This window comes from Ambystoma mexicanum, chromosome 3q (assembly GCF_040938575.1).
Source record: "Ambystoma mexicanum isolate Mex_15411 chromosome 3q, UKY_AmexF1_1, whole genome shotgun sequence".
Lineage (NCBI taxonomy): Eukaryota > Metazoa > Chordata > Amphibia > Caudata > Ambystomatidae > Ambystoma > Ambystoma mexicanum.
The window spans coordinates 588,626,197-588,642,885 of NC_090926.1; the positions used below are offsets into that span (position 1 = coordinate 588,626,197).

Consider the following 16,689-nt stretch of genomic DNA (forward strand, 5'->3'; position numbering starts at 1 on the left):
TGGAACTAAGAGCCTCTGGCACCTGTATGTAATCTTAAATCTATGTATCCTCTGTAACAGCGCCTCAATGCCTTATGGGCTGCTAGTGCGCTTAACAAATGCAAATAAATAAATAAAATAGAGCATAACGTTTTTTGCAATCTTTATCAGGGGGAGCTACCGCTGTGGAGAGTGGGAGCGCTGTCCTTTTTCTAGTGGCCCTTACAACCAGGGAGTCCGGAGTGGCATGATCTTGTATATACGGAGAGGGGCAGAACAATTTCTCAACCCAAGGGTTGACTGCCCTTGTGAGGGAGGATGACAAAGAAGGAGCTAGGCGTTTCTTTATTGAACTTAGCAGCGGAAGAGCCTGGCTAGTGGGAGGCTTCTTCTTGTGAATATTTTCTACAAAGTCGCCATCAGGGGCTGTCTGCTGATCTCAAAACGATCTGCAGCTCTTTTAAGGATGGCAATAAATAGCATATGATCATCCACAGGTGATGACTTCCTTTGCTGAGCTGAAAATGGTGGGTCTAGACAAATAATGTCAGGGTCAGGGGTATGTGTGGGTGAAAGCCAAGGTCCCTGATCTGCTTGCTCATCCTTTTCCAAACGGATTGTCCTTTTATATATCCTGTTCCGAGTAATCAAAGGCCTCCTCTTGGTGGACTTATGTAGGAATGGGAAGCTTTTGCAAGCTTTGGTGGAATGGGGCAGGAGTCTTCCTCCCTGTCTCTTGGGAGTAATGTATTTATCAGAGAAATCTATAAATTGGGCCATCTTTGCCTGGTCCACAGGGAAGATGCAGAGGGGTCAGGAGGCGGAGAAGGCTGCTTGAAAGAGGCTGATTTTCCTGACAAAGCCTTCGAGAGTGTCTGGGGGGTGTGGGGTCTCAATACTGCTCTCGACGAGAGAGGGTGCCCCTTAGGTTCTCCTGCTGCCAGAATAATAGCTGCAAGACTTTAATACTAGGTTTCTACGTGCCTTGCGGTGCCGTTGCAGTTGACGACTCTACCGAAGCCTTAGGTGCTAGCGCGCCCTTGGACAGCATGTTGGCGATCGTGTGTTTTTTTGAGGGGGAACGCCCTTGTGATAAAAAAGCCCAGTCGCATGCCGAGAACACGGTTGCGCAGAAGGCGCTGAACTGCAAGGTTTGGAAGACACTGCAAAGATTTCTACAGGTCTGTTGGCATTACGTGCTTCTTTGATGTATCCGTCGAAGAGGCCTTAGGGGTTGTGTGTTTGGGCTTAGGTGGTGCGTGTGTGTCCCTGTTGCCGGGGTGTGAACTCCCCATAACAGAGCCGGTGGCCTGTCTGTCGGGCCTAGCATCTGGGAACCAGAGTGTTACGCCGAAAGGTGTATGGCTTCCAGGTCGGAGCAATGGCTGCAGCTGGAATCTCATCATCCGAACCTACAGCGCAGACAGAACAAGCTTCGGCCTGCATTGCGTAGGCCGCCCATTGTTTTGTCCACCTGCCTTTTAACATTTTGGGATGAAAGAGCTTGTAGGACGTACAAGAATGCTCATCGTGGTCATGGGGTAGACACCTATTGCAACAGCGAGTGGTGTCCTTCTACAGGAATTTGTCATTACACGGCAGACACATTTTTAAATGGGTGTCCTCTCCAGTCCTCTCGCAGATGTAGATGGCAGCCAGACCGAATAGGGAAAGAGAAGGGAAAAGGAAATGCATTCTCGAAAAAGAATAACCCCAGGGCCGCACTCTCTCTACTGTAAGGGCCTGGCTGGAAGGCCAAGGCCATGAGGTTGACAGACATCGATCAATACACCAGTTGCCGAGCAGTGGTGGACGTCTTCGGCGGCAGGAATTCCACGAAGCAGTTGTCGAGAAAAAGAAGTAGTCAGGAGACTAGACGACCGTAGGTCGTGGGACAAAGTAACAATATGGGGCAATATCAACTTGGGCGAGCTCTGCATAAGGCGACCAACTAGTTAGGCGGAAAAAAACAATCTGAGGGACCTCGACGCGTGAGGGATTTTGGGTAGACTACACGTCACGTTAGGGATAGTGTTACAGTCACGCCCATGTCGACGTCCCCTTTTGATCTTCGAAAGAAAGATTACCACTACATGTCGGACTATATCCACAGCATGTGAATCTAAGCAGATTAACAAGCATCAGAAATACGACTACGGTGAGCAATGTATCCCTTCTGGAGCTTGTGAGAAGTTAGAAGGGTACAGCGTCAAAGAGATGTTTTACAAACGCTTGTCCCACCTGTTAATCTGCTTTAGAATGTGTGTCAATGCAGTAATGTTGTATGAACGTATGGATGGAACTCCATGTAGCAGCTTCACAGATGGAGTCTAGAGGGACGTTTGCAATAAAAGCTAAGGTAGCTACTGTACCTCTGGTAGAGTGTGCCCTTGGTGTAAAAGGTAGAATCTTTTTGGATAGGGAATAGCAGAGTTGCATGCATTTGACTATCCATCTGGAGATGGCGCCCTTTCATATGAGATTGCCTTCTCTACCAGGCGCTATGGAAACAAAGAGTTGATCTGTTTTCCTTAGAGGTTTTGTTCACATAGTACAAGACTGCCCTCCATACATCAAGTGTATGGAGGCGTCTTTCTGCGGAGTATGATGGATTCTGAAAGAAGGTGGGACGTTCTATGGATTGGTTTACATGAAACTTTGAAATGGATTTAGGTGAAAACCTATGATGTGTTCGGAGGACAACCTTGTCCTTGTGTATGATGAAAAAGGGGTCTTGCACAGGCAAAGCCTGGAGCTCACTAACTCGTTTTATGGAGGTGATAGCTACCAAGAATGCAGTTTTATAGGTAAGATGCTTCAGGATGGCCTTGTGCATAGGCTCGAAGGGTGGCCCCATGAGCTTGGAGAACACAACATTGAGATCCCAAACCGGGGGAGGGTTGGAAATTGGGGGGGGGGTATGGCCTATTTACCCCTTCCATGAACGCCTTAATGACAGGGACTTTCCACGAGGACACCTTGTTCTGTGAAGTGATGCAAGCAGATAGGGCCACCAGATGTACCTTTAAGGAACTGAATACTAGGCCAGAGTATAGTAAGTTAAGCCTGTAGTGTAGAATGTTAGCTGGAGAACATTCTAATGGATTTAGTGATTGTGATGTGCACCATATCACTAACCTTCTCCACTTATTAAAATAATAGTGCCTGGTGTTGGGTTTTCGTGCCTCTTTGAGGATATCCACACAACTTTGTGGAAGGTGTAAGTGGCCAAACTTTATGATTTCAGGAGCCAAGCTGCCAAGTTCATTGATTATGGGCATGGGTGGAGGGATGCCCCCTTGTGTTGTGACAACATGCTGTACGGGCACAGGAGCGTGATAGGGTCGTACATCGCCAGCTTGAGCAGATGTGGAAACCAAAGCTGTCTCGCCCACAAAGGAGCAACCATAATCAGCGTTACCTGTTCCTGGTGCATCTTGTACACTATCTTGCTCAGGAGTGGTGTCGAGGGAAAAGTGTAAGCAAATTTCCCGGACCAGTTCATCCACAGGGCATTCCCCCTTGGACCCTGGCTGGGGAAACCTGGACGCGAAGTCTGAGCATTTAGCTTTGCGACGAACAAGACTAGTGTGGGGTGACGCTATAGTGAGAACATTCCATCTAGGATATCTCTGTTCAGTTGCCACTTCTGGTAGAGGGTGTCTGCTTAACGTGTCTGCTAGAGAATAGAATTCCTCTGGAACATGTTGGGATGTTAGAAACATGTTCTGCTTGAGTGCCCACCTCCATATTTTCTGGGATAGTATGGACAGAAGAGTGTGTGCCTCCCTGTTTGTTCAGATAGAACATGGTTGTAGTGTTGTCTGTGAGGACCTGCACTGTCTGACCCTGGAGATGTTGCTGCAAAGCCTTTGAGGACTGGCCAGAGCCCCAGGAAGTTGATAGGTGTTTGGGCAGTAGCGAGTGTCCACTGTCTGTGGGCTGTGTGGTGGAGGGAGTACGCCCCCCCCTCATCCGGCAAGAAAGGTATCTGTAGTTAGGATTGCTTGGGCTGGTGGAGCACGAAAAGGTGTTCCTTTTAACAGGTTGTCCTTGGAGCACCAGCAAAGAGCCTGAACCCGGTTTACCGAAACAACCACTAGAACGTCCCACTGTCCGCTTGACTGAGACCACTGTTTCGGTAACCATTCCTGCATGGACACATGCGCGCGTGAGGAACTAAATAAATGCAAGAGGCCATTATCCCTAGCAAGCGCATTGCTTTGCGCACAGTTCTCTGGCAATCAACCTTGTATTGAGGTACCTGCAGCAGCATATTTCGTACTCTCTCAACTTGAGGGCAATGCCAGCTCCTTTTGAGTTTAGGATGTCCCCCAGAAATTGTTTTGTTTGGCTGGGGACTAGACTTGATTTTTTCTCGTTTATGAAGAAACCCAGATTGAAGAGAGAAGGTCTACAGTCTTTTGCATATTTAACCTGCAAATTTGAAGAGAATCCACAGTGATCAGCCAATCGTCCAGATCAGGGTATACCGGGATGGACCTTCTGCGCAGGTGTGCTGCCACTACTGCGAGCCCCTTGACGAACAGTTTTGATGCTGACGCGATGCCGAATGGGAGTATTTTGAACTGATAGTGTACTCCCGCCAACTTGAAACGCAGGTATTTTCTGTGCGCAGGGTGAGTTGAAACATGAAAGTATGCTTCTTTCATGTCCAATGTCGACATGTAGTCTTCCCATTTCAGGAGTGGAATCACCTCCTGAAGCGTGGTCATCTGAAACCTTTGTGGTTTGACATATTGTTTGTAGGGTGCAGATCTAGTACTGGTTGCATAGTACAGGCTTTCTCTGGCACAAGGAAGAATGTTGAATAGATACCCTTGTTTACCTGGTTCGCTGGGACAATTTCTATTGCGTCCTTTTCGAGCAGCACCTTTCCTCCAGCAGTATGGGCGTTTCTTCTGCTGTTAGCTTCTTTAGTCTTGGCGGGCGCTAAGGTGGTTTCGGAAACAACTCGATTTAGTACCTACCTGCCACGGTGGACAACACCCACTTGTCCGATGTTATCCCCTCCCATGCGTGGGTGAATTGAGCGATTCGGCCTCCTACTGGAGTGCCATTGGAGGGGACCTGAAACAGAGTTGTCACTGTTTGGGAGGGGCTGAGCCTCTCCCAGGTGAGGTTCTGCCTCCAACTCTGTTTCTTTTATTCCCCCTTTGAAAGCTGGACGAGGAACCTTGACACAGGACAGTCCTCCCTGAGAGTAGCCCGAGGAACGTTGACCGCTCTGGCCCCGAAATCTCTTAGAGATTGGGGAAACCCGTTGGGAATATGGTCTGCTAGTCAGCTGCCCAAGGGACTTAAGAGTGTTGTACTCTTCATCTGCACTCATTAGGGCGTCCTCTACAGCCTTACCGAATAGGACGTTTGATTCTACTGGCATGTTCAGGAGGGTTGCTTGGGTCTCTAGCTTAAACCCTGACTGCCTAAGCCAGGTATGCGTCCCTTCAGCTATGATGCTTCCTGCATTGTCCGCCGCATCAAGGTTGTTTTTCGGGATGCAGCTTGAGATTTGTTTGCCTTCTGAAACAGTCTTAAGTAGTAGGGCGCTTAGTGGTTCTGGGACAGCTTGTAGTTGTTCCAGCTCGTCCCATTTGTGGCAGCCGTAACTAGCTAACAGGGTGGTATTTGTTTTTTTTTATTATTTATTAGGTTTGGATTATTACAAACCTTTCATAAACTCATATCTTATACATACATATAAACCATCTTCCCACTGTCCATCAAATATTATCTTACATCATCATAAAATCTCCTTCAGCTAGCCATTGCCTACTATTCTGAATGGATATCAATGTCTTAACAGTTTACATACTCAAACAACATCAAAGTCTATCTGACTTGGTAATTATCCCTTTGCGATTTTAATGTTTTCCTTCTACCCTCAGATCACTCAATTTCATCACCCTTCTTTATAGCTCAAGCACCTCAATCATTAGTTTTGCTACAGCCAGTATCATGTTAAATTTTCCACCAATCAGTAGTAACTTCCACCATTCGTCCATAGATAAAGAAGTGTAGTCCGTAACTATCTCACCAAGGTGTTTCTGTCTCACTGCAAGGAAGCTCACGCATTCCGTTATCAAATGTTTCTTAATTTCCACAAGCCCTTGCTCTTTACAGAATCTACAAGTCCTGTCTCTATTGGATGTTTATTTTATTATACAGAGAATCTCTTTGGTGGGTAGAATGTTTAACTTTAGTCTCATAAAGAAATCTCAATGTTTAAGGCTAGGAAACTTAACCAAATTATTTGGGAGTTGGTATAAAGCCCTCCTTTCATGTGTTAAATCTAAAGGAACTTTATATGAACTTCTCGTGGCCTGGGTGTCGATCCAATCTTGTCTTTTCACATGGTTTATCTGATCAGGATTGGCTATTAATGTTTCTTCAGTGTGGGTAAACTGTGCCAACCTTTCATGATAATCCTTTTTCCAGTTATCTAGCACCTCTTCGTTTTTACTGTGATCCCTATTTTTTAGTATCTCAAAGGAGTGTAACTGTTCATTATCCAAGAATTTCCGATAGAGGTCTAGCTTCCTCCATTCAATCATGGATTTTAAAGATTGTAGTCCCAATCTGTATCTCATTTGCGTCACAGGTAGTGATCTCAGCAATCGAAGAACATTCTTCCAGAATTGGCCTTCAACTAAGTTCCAAAAGTCTCGTGGAATCGCCAAGGCAGTTTCGGCACCATAAGTCAAGATTGAGGCAACTATCTGTTTATAGAAAACTAACAGTTTCAGGGTGAATTTTCCTCATTTCTTGAGTATTATGGCAGCCTGATTTGCTAGCCGTTGGCATTTGGATCCAATGTTCGGTCCAGATTTCTTCTTTGGCACTACAACTAAATGGGATCCCAAGATATGTAATTGAATCCACTACCCCCCACCCGGTCCTTATCGACAACCCAGGAATATTTCTGCTTTCTTTCTACCTTTCCTGGTAGTCAAATTCATCATTTTAGATTTTTTGATGTTTATTTGTAAATCGTTTTCTTTTACGAAAATTATTTAAATTATCTAGTCTTCTGTGCAGACCTATGGGGCTTAGGTCCATCATGACCATGTATAATAGCCATGGTACTCTCTGGTAGTAGATTTTAGGGGGAAATGCTCTTACCATCATTTGTGTTGACCCCAAGTCAGACATGTATAAGAAAAACAGGGTCGCCTCCAGGGGGGCATCCTTGTTTTATACCTCTACCTGTATTTATGGCTTGAGTCAGTAGACCTTCCCGTGTCATTCTGACTTTAACTGATGTTAAGGAATAGAGTGTCCTTATTGCTTCCAGCAGCTCTATTGCATAACCCCATTTTTCCAATTTTCCCCAATGTTTTTCTCTATTAATTGTATCGAAGGCCTGTTCTAAATCAATGAAGGCCAAATAGACCTTCTGTTGGGATTTTAGAGCCTTCATGTTCAATATTATCAGTATAAAGAGATTCAGGTTTGTGCCTATCCCCTTGGTGAAGCCTGCTGGTCTTTTGTCCAAAATGCCACTCATAGATGCCCATGTATTCAGTTGTCTCAATAGGAGTGAAGCAAAGATCAAGCTAACTGAATCAAGAAGGGCGATGGGAGTTTTTTAGATCTTCCCAATAGGCCCTCTAATGTTGGGACAACCACTTCAGTCTTCCAAGAGAGCAGGTTTCTCCATGTTCGAATTACTTGGTTAAACACCATGTAACAAAGGTCGGCCCAATCCTCTGGCTTTTGTTTTATTACAAAATTATTTAGCCTGTCTGATCCGGCTGCTATAGATGAATTCAGTTTACTAATTAAACTGATAATGTCTTCTTTATCAAACGGAATTATCCATGGGCCAATGTATTGATTTTCTACTAACTCTGTTTGCTTAAATGTCGTTCTTTAACGCCCATTTCCTTACATTTAGGTGTAGCCATGCCCCTTAATTACCCGAAGGTCTACATAAAGATAATCTGAGCTTGTGCACTGCAGCCAGATTTATTGCTTTATTGCTTTCCCTTGCCACCTTTCCAGTTCTCTCTCCCTCTCCCTTCGCCTGTTGCCTTTATTTTGTGTGATGATCTGGTGCTGTAGGACCGGGTAAGTGTGTGTCTGTGCTTTGCCGCGCAATATAATTTGTGCGTTGTTGACACTGGCGGGGCCGGTAGATGGGAGAGATAGGCGGTGAAGTGTAGTAAGGTGTGGTACGTACTCTGCAGTGTGAGTGAGGAGAGTATGGATATAATCACCTACATTTGCACATGCAGTTTTGCTAGTGGCGGTGGTGAAAGTTATAGTAGATTGGTTATAGTGTATTTGGAGAGCTTCCAGTGAAGAAGTCTGCTGTCCAGCTTCTATCATAGTATATCGACTTTGCATCTTTGGAGTCTGTGGCATTTATGAACAGTGAATAAGCATGTCTTGGACTGTTCCCTTATGACATTTGTGTAATAGTAAGAAGTGAGACAACAGTGATAACTGCATAAAAAAATGGCGACTGATATGGCTAAACAATGTTTAGAGCTACACAAGGTGCTATGCGGGCTGCGTATTTGTATACCCAAAGGTATTATCCACCCTAAAGCTTTACAAGTGGCATGCAAAGAAATGACTGAGTATTTTCCTAAATTCTCAATATCTACAACTAGTAAAGAGGTGGCGACGAGAGTTAGTTTGCGAACTCACAAAAGAGCTTGGCTGTGTACGTTCGAAATTGCTGGATGATGTGATTTGTAGTGATGATTTGTACATGTTGAGTGCAAATGTTCCATCACCATTTAATACTACATCACACAGTGTTATTGTTCCCACGAGTACCTGCTCTCATGTTGAGCTGATTCCATTTGAGAATAATGATGAGGGTAGTGGTGTTGCTGGAGCTGCTAGCGATGCTCCTGTTATATCACTACTTACTATTGAGGGCAAGAACATAAACACCCAAGTGATGGTACATAATGGTGTCGAAAGTGGTTTGTCAGCAATGGCAAATAGTTATATCGTTCTCCCATGTTGTGACTTGGAGGAGGATGGAGTAGAGTATCTTGGTAATAACATGACAGCATAATTTTGCGAGTCCTCCACTCCTCAGGCTCCTATTAAAATGTCTCTGTTAGCTATAGCCATGTTTCCCTTAGAAAAGGCAAATATACCTGGAGTTGGTGGTGGTGCGGTTGATGGGAATACTCATGATGGTTGGCTATTGGTTGAAGGTGCGACATCACAGAAATTCATTACATGGATGAACCCATGACCAAGGCTATACATGATCCCAGTGAGAGTAAGAATGTAAGAATTGGTGATGATAGCATGACATCCAGCGAAATAGTCAATGCATCTGAGAACCTGCTGACTGAATTATTGGCCAGGTGTTCACGATTGGAAGTAAAATTGGATGTACAATCTCTTTTAATCCATAAAAGTATGAATGTCGGCGGAAAGGTAGTGTGTGAACGTGGCGCTAATACAGCCCAATTAATCGATGAAAATATAAAGTCGATATAATGAAAGGTAGCACATAATGATTGTAAGTGCAGTTCAAACAAGAATAATGTGTCTGTTCCTAAGAGATCGTCCTCAGTAGTAAAGTAGTAAATCATGCATTTATGTATAATAAAAAATAAAAAATTGAGGAAAAATGCAAAAGGTGAGGTTAAAAGAAAATAAAAAAGCAGTACTGTCATTAATGATTCTTGTCCGAACTCTGTGTTCGAGAAGTCTGTGCTAGAAGTTGTGCCTCTGATGAATTTGAATATTAATGCTGCGGATAATGTCGCTATTCCACAATCTGCCAATCCTACTCCTGCTGTCCCGATAGTGATAGAAGCTGATGTAGAAAATGTAGATCATGCAGACGCTTATGAACAGAAACAGAGTACCCTACCTGGTATTTCGAATATTAAATCAAGTACCAGAGGGATGAAAGTGAATACTGCTGATGTACCCATAAAACCAGTCAAGAATGTTTCTCAAAATAGTATTGAGCTAGTGAATGCAGTACAACTACATTTGATATTTAAGGAGAACAACCAACGGCCCCTGAATAAGCACATGTTCTAGAAATCTTTCATTCAATAGTCCCTTAAAGATCTATAAAGACACATGACCTAAAATGAGTGGACCAGGCTGAAGTAGTGGGTCAGTATACGTCCAATATATGATTCAACACTGAGTCTCTGCTAGGCTATGTCATGAAATTTGAAGATTTCTTGCGTTTGGGGAACAATTGTAGTGTGGTCACAATACCTATATCCAAATCTCGTCCTTCTATAATTGTACAAAGGGACGAATTATGAAAGAATACGCAAGTGGTGTGTTTGAATCCAATACCCACAATTAGTGTTGTTGAGTGCCCTGGGAATACAAAGACAGCAGGAAAGGCACAGATTAGCAGCAAGAATGAGGTATCATCAGTACCAGTGGGTAAAGATCTTGTGTTGACTGATCAGAATGTCAGAAACATGATGACATAAATGGTGTTTTGTCCATTATGTTTAAACAGGGCATTTGGGGGGGAAAATCGAAGAAAGGGGATAATGGGATAAACATTTTCTAAAAGGAGTCAGTATAGAGAATCTCCCCCCGCTCTCCCTACTGTAATGGGCCGAGGCCTGTGAGGCCGTCTGGGTGTCGATCAGTCGTCGACGCTCTGGGTGTTCGTCAGGAACCGTCAAGTGGATGAGCGGTTGTGCGGCGAGGCTAACAATAAAGGAAAGGAAGACATTCTACCAATATAACTTAAGTAAATCAAAAGCGTCAGCCTAGAGGAGAACTCTGCATTTGCGACCGACTTCGATGGCGGAAAAATAACTGAGGGACCTCGACGCGTGAAGGACCATGGGTATAGTACATGTCACACTAGGGATAGTATTACTAATCACGCCCTGTCGACGCCCGTTTGAGTTTCGAAAACAAATCTTGTAATACTCTGCGACTTCCACTTGATGTCGGACTAAGCAGAGCATGTGATCTAAGCAGATACACAAGCTCCAAAAATAAATATATAACAGATACCCATCAAGATGTTTCCAGCACGATATCATTAGTCACAAACAGTATAAAGTCTGCCAGCAACATTGCTTATTAAGAGATTTCCATATTTGTAGAACAGAAAGCAAAGTACACAATGAACGCATGGAAACTACACAGATAACTGTATGGGGTCTATGATGTTGCAATTCAGATCACATTACATGCCAAGGAATTCCAAGCTAGCCAGCTAAGAATAATAGGAAACGAGAAGAGCATGTTCATGCAAACGTTTAAGCATCACATACCTCAACAGTTCACTTTGCTTAATACGGAAAACTAGGTTAATTTAATATGAATCAATACAGGCAACAGCAATGTTACATGTGGAGTGCCACCTAACACAAACAACCAACACAAATGTATGTTACGACATAGCATAGAGGCCGATCAGCTGTTCTAAAGGAAGTGCAGAAGCTTGCAAACCTAACTTCCACACGCTTTTAAAAGTTAAAAAGCATTTCTGGATTTATGTCTTTATTTAAGTACTACTTAGTTACAAGTACCCTTGATTACATTTGTTATATTCTTAAGATGTGCTGTTGGTGGAACCCTATATGTGACAGTGCTCTGGAATCATGCAGGGTTCTGCTGAGGGTCCCTTGGTGTTTCTTCTTGGAGGGAGGTAGTGTTCAGAGGGGCCTTTGCCTACAACTGCTACTTAAGTTATGAAACAGCTGACCAGCCTACTTGTGACCCTGTGTGATGATTCATCATTCATCACTGGCGACGACTGGGTGGCCCCATTGAACATAGGATTGATGGAGGAATGCTGCTATGCACAACTAGCCAACACTGCTGAGAAGTGGCTCTTGAAGGATATGCACGGCAAGCAGCAGGACCACATCACACTGAGCGACATGGCGCTCAGTATGAGAGAAAGACAGGTGCATTGCTCTGGGGCGAAAAGAACTGGAATGACCCGACCATGTTGGTGAATGAGAGTTACATCCGAAACGGGGAAAAAGGGAAGGAAGGAGCCACAGCACTCAAATGTATTTGGAACAGACCCCACGAAGGAATGGTGACTGCGAGCGCGAGGAAAAGCACTGCACAGGGGATGCTTTGCTTTCTTTGCATTAGAGGACCAGGCCACCTGATAGAGTGAGAGGGTGCAAGAGGTGCGCCATTCAGAAAAGAAGGGTGCATGCACAACTATTTCCCCGGAGCAGCACAGCGGCCATGTTAAAGTCAGGTAGGACCAGGGCAAGGCAATTACATTCAATGGTGGACACCATTTGAAGGTCAGGCAGCAGGGAATGACTGCCTGCTAACATTCAATAAAAAACACCCAAAACATTACAAGGAACTCATTTTGGCAGATGGGATGGCACTGCACTTATACCACAGTGAGATCAGTGACAACATTAAGTGAAGAGTTGTTTTTTAATTTTGAGTAAAGAAAGTGTGGAAAGAGAGGGCCCTTTGAAAGATGCTGTCAAAACGTTTCAAAATCGGGTTTGAGGAGGAAGAGATGGAGGCATGCGGTGTGGTAGATGGAGATGGTGGTGTGATCTTTTTCAGGTAGGGAACAGAAAAATGAAGGTAGGAAAGCCACATGCGGAAGAGTGAATGGGATCCCCGTGCTTATACCATCATAGACTGGAAGACTTGGAAGGAATGCTATTAGGGGAAGGGCAAGGCCCACGACCAACCCAAGTGTACGCGCCAATTTCAGTGGTGTGAAAATTGACATTAAGGGACAGTTTGAGGGAAAGCTTGAGTGCTTGGTGTCCAAGAGTGAGGGGATGCTAACAGGGTACGTATGAGCGGAGTGAAATTAACATCATACAGGATACCAGTGTGCCTGGAATGGTGCTTGTGACAGGGAAATCGAGCAGGGTGGAGGACTATTTCGCTGATGGGTATGACGACAGGTTGGGATGCCTCAAATCTTACCAACATCCGATCGGGATTAAAAGCAATGCTGAACCAGAAGTAGGCAAGGTGAGGAACGTTCCAATTCTTCTCAGTGAAGAGGTGAGCAAAGAATTGGAAAAGTTGGAGCGACTTGGGGTGATTGAACATGTGGAAGCATCAGAGTGAGTATCACCCACTGTGGTGGTCAGAAAGTCCTCAGGGGAGGTGAGGCTATGTATAGACTTGAGGGGGCTCAATCAGAGTTATAGTGGAAAGGGTTCCCTTAACGAACATTGGAGAACTGATTATCTTAGTAGGAGGAGCCAAATTGCTTAGCACTTTGGATCCTGATTCACCATATTAAGTAAATTTGCATCCAGACTCTAGGAATTATGCCACCTTCATTACTCCGGATGGTACATAAAGGTTACAGAGAATGCCTTTTGGGCTGGTTCCTCCAGCAGCTGTTTTTCAAAGGGTGATGCATGCTTTGTCCAAGGGGGTCAAGGGAGTTTTCAGCTTCCAAGATGAGATTTTGGTTGATCTGATGAGAGGAAGCTTTAGCAGAGGTTGTGAAATGTTCGTAAGAAAATAAGGGAGGCAGGTTTAACCTTGAAGAAGGAAAAATGCAAGATAAGGGTGGGAGACATCTCATACTTGCGGCATAAATTAAGCACGTGAGGGGTGGAGCCAAAAAGTGAATTGGTTTCGGCAATTGTGAATTCGGAGAGGCCAAAGGTCAGACAAGGAGTCATGTATTTTTTCAGGCGTGTTGAGTACTACGCAAAGTTTGTTGACCATTTTCCAGACAGATGCAAGTAAAGTTTGAGAAAAAATAGGGAGTGGAATTGTGTTGTTCTGAGTAGTGTCAAAGGGAGTTCACCGATATTAAATATGCAATTGTGAGATTCTGAGGGCAACAGTGTTGGCTAGCTTTTATGTGCAGTGTCCCACTTGGATCATGACTGATGCCAGTGACACTGGGATTGGTGCAGTGTTGTTGCAAAGGCGACAGGGATTTCACTGAGTAGCAGCGTTTGTGTCGCACGTGCTGAGAGGTGAGTCCCAGTACTCAGTGATCGAAAAGGAGGCGTTGAGTGTGATATGGGCCATCAACAAATTTCATGTGTTTGTCTGAGGAAGAAAGTTCATGGTGAGGATGGAGCACCACCAAAGGGTTGGTTAAGGGTTTCTAGGAATATCCTGAAGTGGGTGGCATCCCTGCAAGGGCATAACCTTGGAGTATAGTACATTCTGGGGAGGGATAAAGTGTTGGCAGATTTGTTGTCAAGATCGGAAAGAGAAGGTGGTGGAGTGGAGGATATAGAGGAATGGGAGAAGGATATTGATCAGATGTTCCAAGTATGCAGTGTGTTTTTTTTGGGTTTAAATGTTTTATTTAACACATTTACAAAACTGTAGACACGAGCAGAACCTTTTTAAGACTCCTCTGTCCCAGCACATGCATCCCCTCACTTTGCGTTTCGGGTTTAGATGACCTGGGCTCTGTGTTTCGATACAAGTTTAATCAAACCTTTGTTGAGCAGCTCCTTAAGCGCAGCCCGGGCCAGGGAGCATCTGATCTTCAGCCTCTCAGACACCACAGCAGGAGTGATCAGCTTGTAGTTGGACACCTCCTTGCACAGTTTATCGTAGGTGGCTTTGTCGAACAGGACCAAGTCGTTCAGCTTGTCCCTCACTTTGCCTTTGGGCCACTTCTTCTTCTTGGCTTTCCCGCCCGACTTGTTGACTGGATCCTTGTCCTTCTTGGCGGACTTGCCTCCATCCTTTTTCTTCTTATCGTCTTTGGGAGGCATGCTGCTGCTCCTGTGAGATGGTGGATAGAAAGCGCAGTGTGATCTTTTACACAGCTGAGAGGAACAGAGCTACTGAGGAGGATTCCTGCCTGAATATGATGATTGTGGCGGTTAGGCCAGGGTGGTGTGAGCAGCCGATGGATGATGCCTTGAAACAGTTTTACAAAGTACGGGAAGAACTTAGTTTGGAAGAGGATATGATGTGCAAAGAAGGCAAGATTGTTCCTCCGCTGTGTTTGAGAAAAAGGATATTAGATTTGGCCGATGAGGGACATTTGACAATGACTAAGTGCAAAGGGAGATTGAGGGGAGCTTATTTGTGGTCAGGGAGAAGGAGAAGCAAACGCCATGGAAGCCGCTGCCGACCACGAGGAAGCCTCGAAAGGACCTGAGCCTCCAGGAGAGCTGCAGCTGCTCAGGAAACCCTGGTACCTTCCAGACAGAAGCAAACAGGTATGCAGGTTCCCCGAGTAGCGCAGGAGGTTCAGGGAACAAAGACAGAGGCCATTATGGAAGGGTCTGGGACCCTAGAAACCGGTGCAAGTCAAGGACACGCATCCATTTGAAAGTCAGAAATAGAAACCAATTCGAACATTGCAAGTCAGGGACACAAGAGAGACGTCCTTCAATGATTTATATGGGTAGTCTGAATGTCTAGATTTATGAATTTAATGTATGGGAAGTGGTGTTATGTAGTTTAGCTGACAGTGAGTGTATGGTTGTGTGTTAGCGTGTGTGTTTTGTGTTTGGGGAGTATCTTAATTCTGATGTGGTTCATTTTGTTAATATCTTTGTTATTATTGTATCAATATTTGATATTTTTGGCACTATTTATCTTCTTGTACTATTTATGAAAATGTAGAATAAACATATTTTAAAAAAAGCATATAGAAGATATTATGGTGCACTATCTATTGACATTTGTTTAAGCAATGATAGGCCTAAGAGGACCCAAAAAGAGAATAACAAATTGAATGAGGATTCTAGGGGAAAGGTTTACAACCCTAACCTTGGGAGCCTACAATTTTGATAATTTCTTTATTTTTGCCATTTTTACCCAAGAGTCTGGAAACCTTTCTGTTTATGGAACTCACGAAAAGCATCTTTACTTTGAGAAGAGATCATCCTTTCACAATTAGTTTATGTTATTAGTGTTAAGGACAGAAGTAGGCTTCTTCCACCCTGACACCCCTCCAGCTAACCTAGAACATGGCAGCAAGACGCATCCTTGGCCTCTAGCCCAGGGACCGCATCGCTCCTGCCCTACACTGCCTTCATTGGCTCCCAGTCTCAGCACAGATTAAATTCAAATCCCTCTATATCATACACAAGGCAATCTGGGGCCGGGGACCACTCTATCTTCAATGCTTCCTGACCAAATACTCTCCTTCTAGACTTCTCCTTTCCTCTGGCACCAACTCCCTGCGGGTAAAGGGCTTTGCTAAACAGAGAGCTGGTGGGCGATCACTTTCCTCGGCTGGCTCCCTCCTGTGGAACAGCTTCCCTCTTCCTCTGCGTCTAGAGCAAGACCTCCTTAATTTCTGGAAAAACCTGAAGACCTTTCTCTTTACCTCTTCCGTCTCCTCCTCTCTTCCCTGCTAATCTTACAGCAGCATGACTGATGTGCAGGGCCCTTATGTGTCCTCGGGGCCTTGCCCCCCCACATCTCTCATCCCAGCCGCTGTCTTCTGCTCACACTACACATGGGTGGTTGCACTTATGTACCTCTTCTCTTAACACATATCCTGAGCACTTCTCTGTGAGCATCAAAGCACCTTATCCCTTCCCCATCCGCAAGGCATAGTAGGTTCGTCTCCCCTTCCCTTTAGTTTCAGTATAGGTTTTGTACTATTAGTGCAATTATTTATCCTTGCTGTAATTCATTGTCTACCTTCCCCTGTCCCCACCCTGTTTGCCCTGTGGGCGCTTTGAAACAATTTTGCTAATTGCATAAGCGCCTAATAAGTGAACAATAAATAAATAAAATAAATTGGGACACAACAGGGATGGACTTTAT

General features: G+C 44.6%; 1 protein-coding gene and 1 pseudogene across 2 annotated transcripts in view; both read right to left on the reverse strand.

Annotated features, from left to right (window-relative positions):
* Window positions 1-16,689, reverse strand: part of SLC25A17 (solute carrier family 25 member 17) — a 622,505-nt gene that overhangs the window by 253,572 nt on the left and 352,244 nt on the right. The gene's annotated exons all lie outside the window — the stretch shown is intronic.
* On the reverse strand, window positions 14,230-14,698 carry LOC138582783 (small ribosomal subunit protein eS25 pseudogene; annotated as a pseudogene).